This window comes from Ictalurus punctatus, chromosome 23 (genome assembly GCF_001660625.3).
Source record: "Ictalurus punctatus breed USDA103 chromosome 23, Coco_2.0, whole genome shotgun sequence".
Taxonomy (NCBI): Eukaryota; Metazoa; Chordata; class Actinopteri; order Siluriformes; family Ictaluridae; genus Ictalurus; species Ictalurus punctatus.
The window spans coordinates 20,261,731-20,274,576 of record NC_030438.2 but is presented as its reverse complement, the minus strand read 5'-3'; the positions used below and the strand labels follow the sequence as shown (position 1 = coordinate 20,274,576).

Genomic DNA, 12,846 nt, shown 5'->3' with positions numbered 1-12,846 from the left:
TTTAAAGTAAAACATGAATGCTGTGTGTGCATATCGATTGCTGTTCAAGAAGAAGCGAGATGATGTCATCAAAGTGCGTCAGACACACAGTCATGAGCTGTGTCCCAAATTATTAGTGCACTCAATAAACAGTGTGCTGAAAGGGTACACTTTATTTATTGGTTTGTAAGCGACACTAGATGCTTGGTCAGAGTCCGTGGCTACGTCCCAAACGCACCCTACCTTACGAAATAGTGTGTGAAACTAGCACATCTCCTAAAGTTACTATTACTAAACAAAGTATTAAACTATAAACATTTATAAAACAGACGCATCTCACATCACTGCTAAATAGTCAGGCAACACATTACGTCGTTCTTAGGGTACACTATTTAGTATGGAAGGGTGCAATTTGGGACGGAGCCACAGGCAGGTCTCATCTTAACCTGAAAAGCTTTCTAAATATATACCTCAGAGAGTGTTTTGTTATTTAGACACACTAGCAATTAAAGTGTTTATTGTGGTATGATGGTTCAGGACGCAGCCCGTTTTCTAGATAACAGAACTTTAAATTAATGCTCTTTCAAATGCTCCGTTTATAAACCGCACACACGCAGTGCATTGTGGGTAACACACACACCCTCATACTGAGAATACACGCCGTATGAACACTCAACAGCCACATCAAATAAGTCTCGTTAGAACTCTGTGTGTGTGTTCTGGTGTCTGGTATACCATGAGTGGTTCGGAGTGGTGCATTGTGGGTAACATGCGGGGGGACGGCAGCGGGTCAGTCGCCGCTCTCAGGGAGAGAAAAGTGGGTCAGGACGGAGAGAGAGAAGAGAGACACGAGTTACTGAGAGAGCACAGTTCGTGTTTTATATCTCTGAGGCTCCGTCCCAAATCGCACGACGAATAAACCGTACTCCGTCTAGCTAGCTAGTGGGAATTACTTTCTAAACAATACAGTGCCACTTCATGGAGTTTGGGACAACCTCATGTGTGAGAAACTACATTTGTGTGCATTTCCGTTTATCTGTGGGCTGCGTCCCAGACTGTTTCAAAATAATACCCCACCTGTGGTGAGTTATACGATGTTTAGCAAGACGTTAGCCAGGTGAGTGTTTATCAGCCATCCGAGTGGCTCCGTCCCAAACGGATTCTTTTCAAAAAGGAAGGAAACATGCATCTGACTGTTAAATCACACTTCTTAGCAAAAAAGTTTGTCTCTGTTTTTGTCCTAAAATACATACGATGAATATGGATACCTGATCAACTATAATAGTGTGCACTTGTGTCATACTCTTGATATGTGATTTGGGACAAAGTCAGAGGTAGCATGGTTGGGGCTTTGCTAGCTAGCCTTCTTAACAGAACAGCACGCCTGTACCATAGGCACTTATAGAGCTGTAATAGTACGAAAGAAAGAAGGGACAGCTGGGGTAAAACCTGAGGGTGGTGTGCACAAATAAATCAAACACACTACCCCTGCTCACTCCAACTCTCTCTGTGATGTCATAACTTCTATACCCACTCTCTCTGTGATGTCATATTCTCTTTATCTGTGCTGTTTTTGATGTCATATCCTCTATACTCACTGCCTCAGTGATGTCATATCCTCTATACCCACTGGCTCAGTGATGTCATATCCTCTATACCCACTGGCTCAGTGATGTGATATCCTCTATACCCACTGGCTCAGTGATGTGATATCCTCTATACCCACTGGCTCAGTGATGTCATATCCTCTATACCCACTGGCTCAGTGATGTGATATCCTCTATACCCACTGGCTCAGTGATGTGATATCCTCTATACCCACTGGCTCAGTGATGTCATATCCTCTATACCCACTGCCTCAGTGATGTCATATCCTCTATACCCACTGGCTCAGTGATGTCATATCCTCTATACCCTCTCTGTTACTAGGGTGTGCACTTCTGGGTGTGTACTTCTGTATGTGTACTTCGGATGTCATATCCTCACATAGGATTTTATAACAATGTTCTACTAATGACACTCAACTCATCCTCTCCTTTCCATCCTCAGACACTCGTCTTTCTTCTCAGATCTCGACATGTCTGGTGGACATCTCATCATGGATGTAGCTCACCACCTGCAGCTGCTGGATCTTCTCCTCAAGATATTGGACAAGATCTCACCATCTGTGACTGCACACAACCTTGGTGTAATTCTGGACAACGAAACTGTCCTTCTTTCCTCACATCGCTAATCTGACTCGCTCCTTCAGATTTCTCCTTCTGGGTGTGTACTTCTGAGTGTGTACTTCTGGGTGTGTACTTCTGGGTGTGTACTTCTGAGTGTGTACTTCGGGGTTTATATATTTCTGAGAAACACTTCAAACGAGATCTATAATAATTAAGCACATTAACCCTCTATAGGATTTATTTTAATCATTTAAGTGACATAATGCATAAAAACATAACCATTAAAGCAATTAAATTTACCCAGAATTCTCTGTCTCACATCCTGCTTCGCTTTCCTTCACCGACTGTCTCACTGTTTCTGTTAAACCATTTCACAAAATCCAAATTACCCACAATTCCCTGCGAGTGTCTGCTCTTACACTCACAGCCTAAACGGTCCTGTCTGTCTCTGCACTCTTTCTTTCTGTTTGTCTATCTCTGTGAAGCGGGTCAGCTGAGCGAGAACAGCACCAAGGAGAGCAACCACACACACACACAGAAAGCTATAGAGAGAAAGTGAAAGTGAGACAGAAAAACAGACAAAGAGAACTAGACAGATAAAGAAATAGAGAAAGGAAAAGAATGACTGAGAGACAGAGAGAAAAGTGCAACAGATAGACAGACGGAGAAAAGGAGAGACAAAGGGCATACAGAGAAAAACAGCTAGACAGAGAGACTACAGAGAGAGACAGACATAGAGAGAAAGAAAGACATAAAGAGAGAGACCAACAGAGAGAAACAAATAGACAGAGAAAGGCAGCTAGACAAATGTACAATAGAGAGACATAAAGACATAGAGAGACCAACAGAGAGAGAGACCAACAAATACAGATATATAGATATATAGATATATATATATAGAGAGAGAGAGAGAGAGAGAGAGAGAGTGAGAGAGAGTGACCGAGAGAGACACAGAAAAAGAGAGGCAAATAGACAGAAAGACAGTGAGACAGCAAGACAGAAAGAGGAAGACAGCTAGGCAGACAGACACAGTGAGAAAGAGAGACAGACAGGAGAGGGACAGACAGATGTCCCTGACGGTTTCATCCCAAGTCAAACACATTCGTAACTCACCTAAAGTTCCCTCCATGACACTGTGGCTGCATCTGAATATCCCTACTACCGTACTACACTACCCTACTACACTACCGTACTACACTACCCTACTACACTACCTTACTACACTACCCTACTACACTACCGTACTACACTACCCTACTACACTACCGTACTACACTACCGTACTACCCTACCCTACTACACTACCCTACTACACTACCGTACTACACTACCCTACTACACTACCGTACTACACTACCGTACTACACTACCGTACTACACTACCCTACTACCCTACCGTACTACACTACCGTACTACACTACCGTACTACACTACCCTACTACACTACCGTACTACACTACTGTACTACCCTACCGTACTACACTACCCTACTACACTACTGTACTACACTACCCTACCGTACTACCCTACCATACTACCCTACCGTACTACACTACCCTACCACCTTACCGTACTACACTACCGTACTACACTACCGTACTACACTACCCTACTACACTACCCTACCCTACTACACTACCGTACTACACTACCCTACTACACTACTGTACTACACTACCCTACTACACTACCCTACTACACTACTGTACTACACTACCCTACCGTACTACACTACCCTACCGTACTACACTACCATACTACACTACCCTACTACCCTACCGTACTACATTACCCTACTACACTACCCTACTATACTACACTACTACACTACCCTACTATACTACTCTATTGTAGTAACTTGGTAAACTACTGTACTACGCTACTGTACAGTAGGGGAAAAGCAGTATGTGTGAATTCTCAGTATTTATAAAACAGTAGGTGAGGAAAAACCCGGATGTTTGCTGCTTCCGCTGAGATTCTGCAGTAGGGAACCAGTGTTCATTGCGCTATCCCATAATGCACCGCAACTGGCGCGGAAGAGCTGTCCGAATCAAAAATGCAGAAGGCAGCACGTCGGCTCTTTGAAGCTAAAGTGTTTTAGGTATTAGGCTTTTGCGGTTATGATTACGTTGTAGGTCACATGACAATGCCAGCATGGTGGATGTAGTACGTCCGGATTGTGTATTCATACTACACACTTATACTGACCTGTACGTACTGCATCAACGACCAAGCAGAACTGAATGGAACGCAGTAGGAACTGTCACAGTACGCGATTTCGGACACAGCCAACAACTACCCCACATGCTACATGCTAATCACTAATTAGCAGACTAGCTAGCTAACTAACCTATCGTTTTCGTCTTTCATCATTCTTTTTCACAGTGAGCTCTGAAGCAGGATTGGGACACAGCCGACATTTCAGCTGAATACTTTTATACTATAATGTGAGCAATGCTAAAGGAGCAGTTAGCCTTTAGCATTCTGTTTTAGCACGCACTGCTAACCGCTGTCACCAATCCACAAACTCCTCACTTCACAGAGCACATTGTGGGTAGTCTTTATCATCTGGACACTACATATTGCAGTGCATTGTGGGTAAATTTGTGACCATTGGACTGATCTCTAATATAAACTGTAGTTACAAGTGAAATTTTGGACATTTCCAGAAACGAGAAAAACAACACACACACACACACACACACACACACACACACTTAAAAGGCTTAGCAGTCAAATAAGATTAATTTGCAACAATAACAATAATATTTTTATAGACTGTTCTTTGAGTTAAAGTATATTAAAGGAGATGGTTAGCATTAGCAACAGACAATGCTAATGCATTTTAAATGCTAATGCTAACAGAATGCTAACGGGAGATATGTATCAACTCCACTGTACCATGCTAATCATGCTAACTGCCCTTAAAGTTCCCCTTTTAAATAATCTGTTAAGAAAGTGTACTGTAACGGAAAATCTTAAGGAAACGAACCATGACATCTGTTGTGGTGCACAAAGTATTGGCACCCCTCTACCATGTCCATCACTGACGTTTGTGGCGCGCGCACGCGCACGTGTGTGTGTGCGAGATAAGTCAGAAATGTAGCTGGCTGTTTGTTGAAGCTTTGACAGGTCTTATAAAGATTATTTTACCTCAGAAATGCAAGTGCATTTTCATTTAGAAGAAAATAAAGACTATGTTTTTAATATTTGTTTTGTATTTTTATTATTTTGTTGAGGGTTTTTTTTTTAAATAAAGACTATAACACCTGCTAATTACCAGTTAATAAACTTACATTCTTACCCATCTACTTCCATTTTATTACACACATTTATCTAGTGTGCAGTTTTTAATCTTTAAAAAAAAAAATCTCGTATAAAATAAACACGTGTTTCATCGGCTACGTTTACAGCACGATTGCTGAATTTCAGCGAGACCGTAAAACAGGCGGTATTCGGACGTCGTCCCTGAGCTCGTCCTCGTGTCATGGTGCATTCAAAAAGTTATTCACCCAAAAGAATCGCAATCGTTAGCCAACCACGGTCACAAGTTCCATCCTTATCGACATAGTTCAACAGTTTGGTGTATTTCACGAAACCACAGTTCCAACAAACATTCGCAAACTGCATCGCAAACTTGTGTGTTTGGAACGACAGCTCTCTCCACCTCAGGTCATTACTTCCTGCTCTGTAATTTCTTAATTAACGTCTTTCTAGTTAAAAATGATTCGACTCTATAATCAACTCGACCCCGGAAGTGAATCAAACACAACGTGTGTTTAGGGTTTGTGGCGTTTTATTTGTAGATTATTTCGTAACGCTGAACTGAGTCAAAGCACAGAGCCGTAGCGCTGCAGGAAGGACATGCGTTCTGGAGATCTGGACCAAACAGAGAACATAAATGCCGGCTGTGACACGTGAAACGTTCTAAACTAGCTATTTATATAATCATCTAATGGACTACGTGTTCTCTGGAGATTTTTGCTAATTCTTCACACACTTGTGTAAAGGTCCGTTCACACTCCTCAGCCAACCTTTTTTGTGATTTTTAAATCGTTTAATGGTGTAAAAAACAAAACAAAAAAAAAACACAAAGCAAAAGAAGCAAAGGAATCGATTTCACTTTGATTCAGAATCGACGGCCGGAGGAATCGTGTGAAAGCGCTCTGAAGCGTTCTCCTGACCGAATGGACCAATCTTCCGGCGTGAGTTCGGCTCGCGACTCAGAATTTCCGACCTTCAACTAGGAACAACTGAATAAAACACGCCCTAAACGTTTACAATTCCAACTCAGAAAATCCCGAAGCTCTCTTCAGGAATGAGTTCAGTGTATGATGTCACATGAACATGGCTGCACAGCCCATCCATCCATCTTCAATACCACTTATTCTTTTCAGGGTCACGGGAAACCTTGAGTCTATCCCAGGGAGCATCGGGCACAAGGCGGGGTACACCCTGGACAGGGTACCAATCCATCGCAGGGCACAATCACGTACACACTCACACACCCATTCATACACTACGGACTCTTTGGACACACCAATCAGACTACCGTGCATGTCTTTGGACTGGGGGAGGAAACCAGAGTACCAGGAGGTGTGAGGCGAACGTGCTAACCACTAAGCCACCGTAGCTGCACAGCGTCATCGCTAAATAAATCACTACTTTTAAATGAGATTATAGTCAGATTTGCTTTAGATCAACACACACACACACACACACACACACACGAGATGGTTAAATCTGTAACACTGACCAACAGCTAACACTCTAACGTTGGCGGGTTAGCTTGTTGCTAGTTCTCGAGCTCTTGATGATCAGACAGAGCAAACAGAAGACGTGCTTTCATGGCCGCTCCCATTTTACCATCCTGAATCATTACCTCAAAAAAGATGAACCAGGCCACGCCCACAAGCAACAGACTGTGTCAGCAACATCACCAACTGCACCACTCGATATACATATTATATTATCATTAGCACCTCGCTAAGCTAACAGCCTGTTAGCCAGAGTGCTAATTAGCAAGCGTGCCCTACAGCTCAATCCGGACAGAGGACACCGAGACACGAGACACGAAACACATCTGGCCTCCAGCTCCATCATCCTCACGTCTCCATGTTTAAATCTAGTCCTGACATGCGGTGCATTATGGGTAACGCAGCCGCCGAGATTCACGAGGAGGTCAAAATCCTGTGAATCTATCTATCTATCTATCTATCTTTGTGTCTTCTAGCATTTGGGATGCAGCCTTAAAATGGCCGGTGTTCCGTTAGGGACACTAGCTAGGGATGAAGTGTAGCATTTGGGACGGGAGCGAACGACATGTACACCCTATCTAGTGCACTAGAACGAAGACCGAATCCATTTTGAACCGGCGTTGTAGTTGAGCAGAGCCTTGCAGTGGGGTGTAGGCACATCACACATACACACACACACACACACACACACACACACATACATACACACACTATACCCTATTACACTCTTATTACCGTTTCATAACGGTGGCTCGACCGATTTTTCACACGTGTGTGCAGGTTTGAGTGTTGGGGTGCAGATGAAATAATATTTATCGTGAAAACGCTGAAAAACGCAACAAGCCGATGCGATATTACGGATGACATGCAACACTGCAGATTTACATGAATGTGTGTGTGTGTGTGTGTGTGTGTGTGTGTGTGTCGGGAGGAGGGTTTAAACCCTGAGAAACGATGGATGGAATGAAAATGTGACAAGTCATGAGCGTTAATAATAAAACGTTATTACTGTTAATAGATAATGCATCACCATGATGATGGGGTTTTGTGCATGCAGTATGCACGCTGATCTCTCTCAAACACACACACACACACACACACACACACACAGATTTGTGATAGATTTTTAATCATCAGACCACACTTAGATCTCAGACGTGATGCAAAATCCGTCCGATACCGAAGCAAGATCAGCGCCTGCGTCCAGATGTTGGCTGTTTGCACCTGAATACCTGCTGCTGCTGCATTGCATTTACTGGAACTGCATCCTGACCCACATCGAAGTGTTCAGACTAACCTTAAGATGCAAAAATGAGCATGAATTCAGTGCATTCGGGATCGTTAGGCGTTTAAAGGAAAGCAGATCCTCACTGACCGGCCTGTACATCACCTTCATCATCATCATCATCCTCATCATCATCACCATCATCATCATCACATGCATGGAGACGGACAGCAGTGCTGGTGCTGCAGTGCACATTTAGGCTGTAAAATGGGTGTGTTAGAGGAGCAAACACACTGAAATGAGCAGGGTGTGAAACACAGGGGTGAAGTATGTACACACGTGAATACAACACGCAGATTTCACGTTATATTCGGAGGGGAGGTGACGTGCAGCGGGGGGAAAGGCAACGCTGCAGATGGCAAGATGGCTCTAAAGAAGCACACACACACACACACATATATATATACATATATATATATACATATATATATATACATATATATATATATATATATATATATATATATATATATATATATATATATACACCTCTGTGTGTGTGTGTGTGTGTGTGTGTGTTGGGATCATACCTCAGGCGGCGGCGGCGGTTCGTTCCCAGGTTCCCGAAGCGGCAGCAGCAGCAGCAGCAGCCATTAGCAGCGGCGTTCGATCTGCTCGCCTCCGTCCTAAACCTCCACAGAAACCCCGCGGAAAACCGGCCGAAAAATCTTGACCCCCCTCCCCCCCGATACCGACACCCTTCTGACGGGTGCGACTCGTTATCAGTTTTCTTGGTTTAAAGATAATAATTACAAAAAGAAACCCCAAACGATGCTTTTCTGTATGAAAGAAGATCCTGTGTTCGGGTCCTCGGCTCGGGCTGCGGTCCCGCTGCTGCGGTCGCTGAGGTAAAAAAGCTCAAGTCCGAAATAACAGACAGATAGTCCCCGGGTTTCTTTGCTAGCCGCTGCCTTTTTTTTTCTTTTATCCCCCCGCCAAAAAAATCTGAGATAAATGTAAATTGACTGGGACAGCTGTGCTGTCTTTCGGTCTGTGAAGGTTTTATTTTGGTGGTGGTCTTCGTTTCTTCTCCACAGACAGATCTTCAGGCTGTTCCTTCGCTGGTTAGCTTTCTCCGGCTAAGCTAGTTTGCATTGCCTGCCATCGGTTTGCCATTGGTCTGATTGTTGCCTGTTGTGGTGCAGCCTGAGGGGGGTAGAGGAGGAGGGGGGAAAGCGGGGTAACCGGTAAAGAAGATTTAAATTTGGGAAATAAAAATGAAAACGAATAAAAAATTAAAAACCCGGGATTATTTCCGTGTCGCACCGCTTAGCTACAATTAGCGATGTGCATTCGCTATAAGGGAAAAGCCCCCCCCTCTCCGCTGCCCGTTAATCTCGATCACTCCGCGACTGGGCTCTCCGCGCCACCGACACCTCGAGCGCGCACCCCTGCTCCAGAGCGCGTGCCCGCGCGCGCCCAGGCTCGTTCACGCCACCACACGCTTCGGGTTTGAGTCTCCACACAAAATGGCCGCCCAAACAAACCTGAGCGGTGGGTTTAATATATATATATAAATATATATAAATATAAATACATCTCTCAGCCTCGGAACATACGACATATAACGGCAATTAAAACTTTATTTTTTATTTTATTTCGTGTTAATAGGATTTACGGTCCATAAAGCAAAACAAACACATGCTAATAAAGTTTAACGCCTTAATATAACAACTACTTAGGAGTTTTTATGTCAAACTTTACACACAGTTTTGTGATAAGAAAACAGTTCAATCACTTCGTACAGGAAATAATCGTTTAAAACGCATTTCTCAAAACACAGGCTTTTTACATTATTACATACAATATTATTACATTTAACATTTTACGATATAAAATGTATATTTTTGTAGCTAAGCGTGTGAATATGGATAAGTTTCATGGGTATTTTTTCTTGTTTGATTTAGATGGCTTTTACATATATATATTCCTAGTGAAGTTCTACGTTGAGCCCTCTGTTGAAAGTTTCTACACATCCTGCTTTCAAAAAAGAAGGGAAAAAAAAGAAACAATCACAGAAATTCTAATGGTTTCCACAACAAATACTATTACAAACCATCAGTTCACCATTTAAATCATTACCAAATGTCAAAGCTGTTCTATTGGCCCTTCATGCTATGCGCTAGATGTAACGTGCCACCAATAGAAGGCAACAAATTACCAGTAAAGACCCACAGGGACCATTACAGTTTCCATTAAAACCAATGCTATATAACCATTGAAACCATTACAGATTCTATGAGGGGTTCTATTAGTTTTTTCATCAGGGTAGACTCTTAGAAACTTAATCAACAGCTTCTAACCATTTAGAATAGAGAATTCAAACGGAGATTGTTGATCATATTACGTGTGACATTAAGTAAAATACATGTACAATAGTCAATATAATATTAAATGTTATTAAGCCGATGATTTGATATACAGCAGCATGCAATACAATAATAATCTGTAAAAGAAGGATAAAAATAACTACAAGTAACATACAAATATAAAGAAACAGCTGTACATATGCATATTAGGCAATGTGCATAATAAAGAGAAAACATCATAATATTGCTAAATATATCTGATTTCCAGTCCAGACACACAGCAGTATTTAAAGCAGTGATATCTGTACAGCTAAATCTGAGAAAATACAATAACAGTGCAAATATATAATCAATAATGTATTGAAGTTAGGCTATTGTTCACTACAGTGCATAAAATTATGCATGATTTCAATTGTGTAGAGCTAGACGTGTAAAAGTACGGGAACAGTATATATCTGACAGGGAAAACAACTGGAGCTTTATGCTGACAAAACATGCCTTAAAGTGCATCCATGTGTATTATTAGATATGTAAAATAAAACTGGAAATTACAGGTTACATGTAGCTTATTAACATATCACTACAGGCTAGGTTGAAATACATCGCAAAATATTTCATCTGAATACGTGGAATTGTTTTATTAAATATTGTAATGTTTAAATGTCCTTTTTCTTTAAAAGAAAGCAAAATCCTCCTTACTTTTTAAACTGATAGCAAGTAGTAGTTTGTAGGAATGTTAAAGGATCAGTTTCATCTGATGAGACCTTTTAAAAATTAGATACGGCCACATCGTTTTAGTGTGTTGTTCAGAAAAGACAGAAAGCAGCTATTTCATATATGAGCAAAAAGAAAATGTCCAGTTAGAAATAAACTAAACTCTGGAAAAAAGTTCAATCTAGAACCGTAAGAGTTCTTCTGTGGGAAACCCAAAAACCCTATAGGGTAGAACCTCTCTGTAGAACCCCAACAACAGAGTGGAACAACTTCTTATTTTTTCTACTGAGAATATGCCTGTTTTCCTCTAGAGCCACCTCCAATGATGTCATGATTAAAACGTCATACTTATAAGTTCATTGATTGGACATTGTTTGTGAATATGATCTACTAACCAATCACAGCACAGGAGGTGGGACACCAGAAGGCAGGATTTGTCACAATATGTGTAGTAAAAAAAAACGAGTTATTTATAAATTATGAATAAAGATAATATCATTTATTTACTCTTAATAGGAATGCAGAAATGTTTTTATATAACATTAACTTTTTTTAAAAAAAATAATAATAATGTCTTGGCTGCTAATTAGCCTACAAAAACAGTATTTTGCCATAAAAAGGATAAAGTTTTGGCGTAAAAATTTATACACAGTGCCCCTCCACTAATATTGGCACCCTTGGCAAATATGAGCAAAGGAGACTGTGAAGAATTGTCTTTATTATTGAACCTTTTGTTTAAAAAAATCACAAAAAGACTCTGCTCTCATGGATATCAAACAATTGCAAACACAAAACAGGTTTATTATAAAACTTTTTGTTAAATATAGGTGTGCAACAATTATTGGCACCCTTTTAGTCAATACTTTGTACTAGCTCCCTTTGGCAAGATAACAGCTCTGAGTCTTCTCCTATAACACTGATGAGGTTGGAGAATACATGGCGAGGGATCTGAGAGCGTTCCTCCATACAGAGTCTCTCCAGATCCTTCACATTTCGAGGTCCACGCTGGTGGACTCTCCTCTTCAGTTCACCCCACAGGTTTTCTATGGGGTTCGGGTCAGGGGACTGGGATGGTCAGGGCAGGACCTTGATTTTGTGGTCAGTAAACCATTTCTGTGTTGATGTTGATGATGTTTTGGATCATCGTCCTGCTGGAAGATCCAACCACGGCCCATTTGAATCTTTCTGGCAGAGGCAGTCAGGTTTTCATTTAATATCTGTTGATATTTGATCGAGTCCATGATGCCATGTATCCTAACAAAATGTCCAGGTCCTCTGGCAGAAAAACAGCCCAAAACATTAAAGATCCTCCTCCATATTTAACCGTGGACATGAGGGACTTTTCCATATGGCTACCTCTCTGTGTGCTCCAAAACCACCTCTGTGTTTATTACCAAAAAGCTCCATTTTGGTTTCATCCATAGAACCCGATCCCATTTGAAGTTCCAGTAGTGTCTGCACACTGAAGACGCTCGAGTTTGTTTTTGGATGAGAGTAGAGGCTTTTTTCCTGAACCCCTTCCAAACAGCTTGTGGTGATGTCTGTGACTTCGGATTGTAGTTTTGGAGACTTTCTGACCCCAAGACACAACTAACTTCTGCAGTTCTCCAGCTGTGATCCTTGGAGATGTTTT

The 12,846-nt window shown here is 41.7% G+C and overlaps 1 protein-coding gene across 1 annotated transcript in view; it reads right to left on the bottom strand.

The window, feature by feature from the left end:
• dyrk1b (dual-specificity tyrosine-(Y)-phosphorylation regulated kinase 1B) overlaps nt 1-9,611 on the bottom strand; it is a 42,724-nt gene extending 33,113 nt beyond the window's left edge. Inside the window, exon 1 of the mRNA XM_017452890.3 lies at nt 8,721-9,611. The gene's annotated coding sequence lies outside the window, so the exon portion shown is untranslated. The remainder of the gene's footprint in view (nt 1-8,720) is intronic.
• Between the last annotated feature and the right edge of the window lie 3,235 nt (nt 9,612-12,846).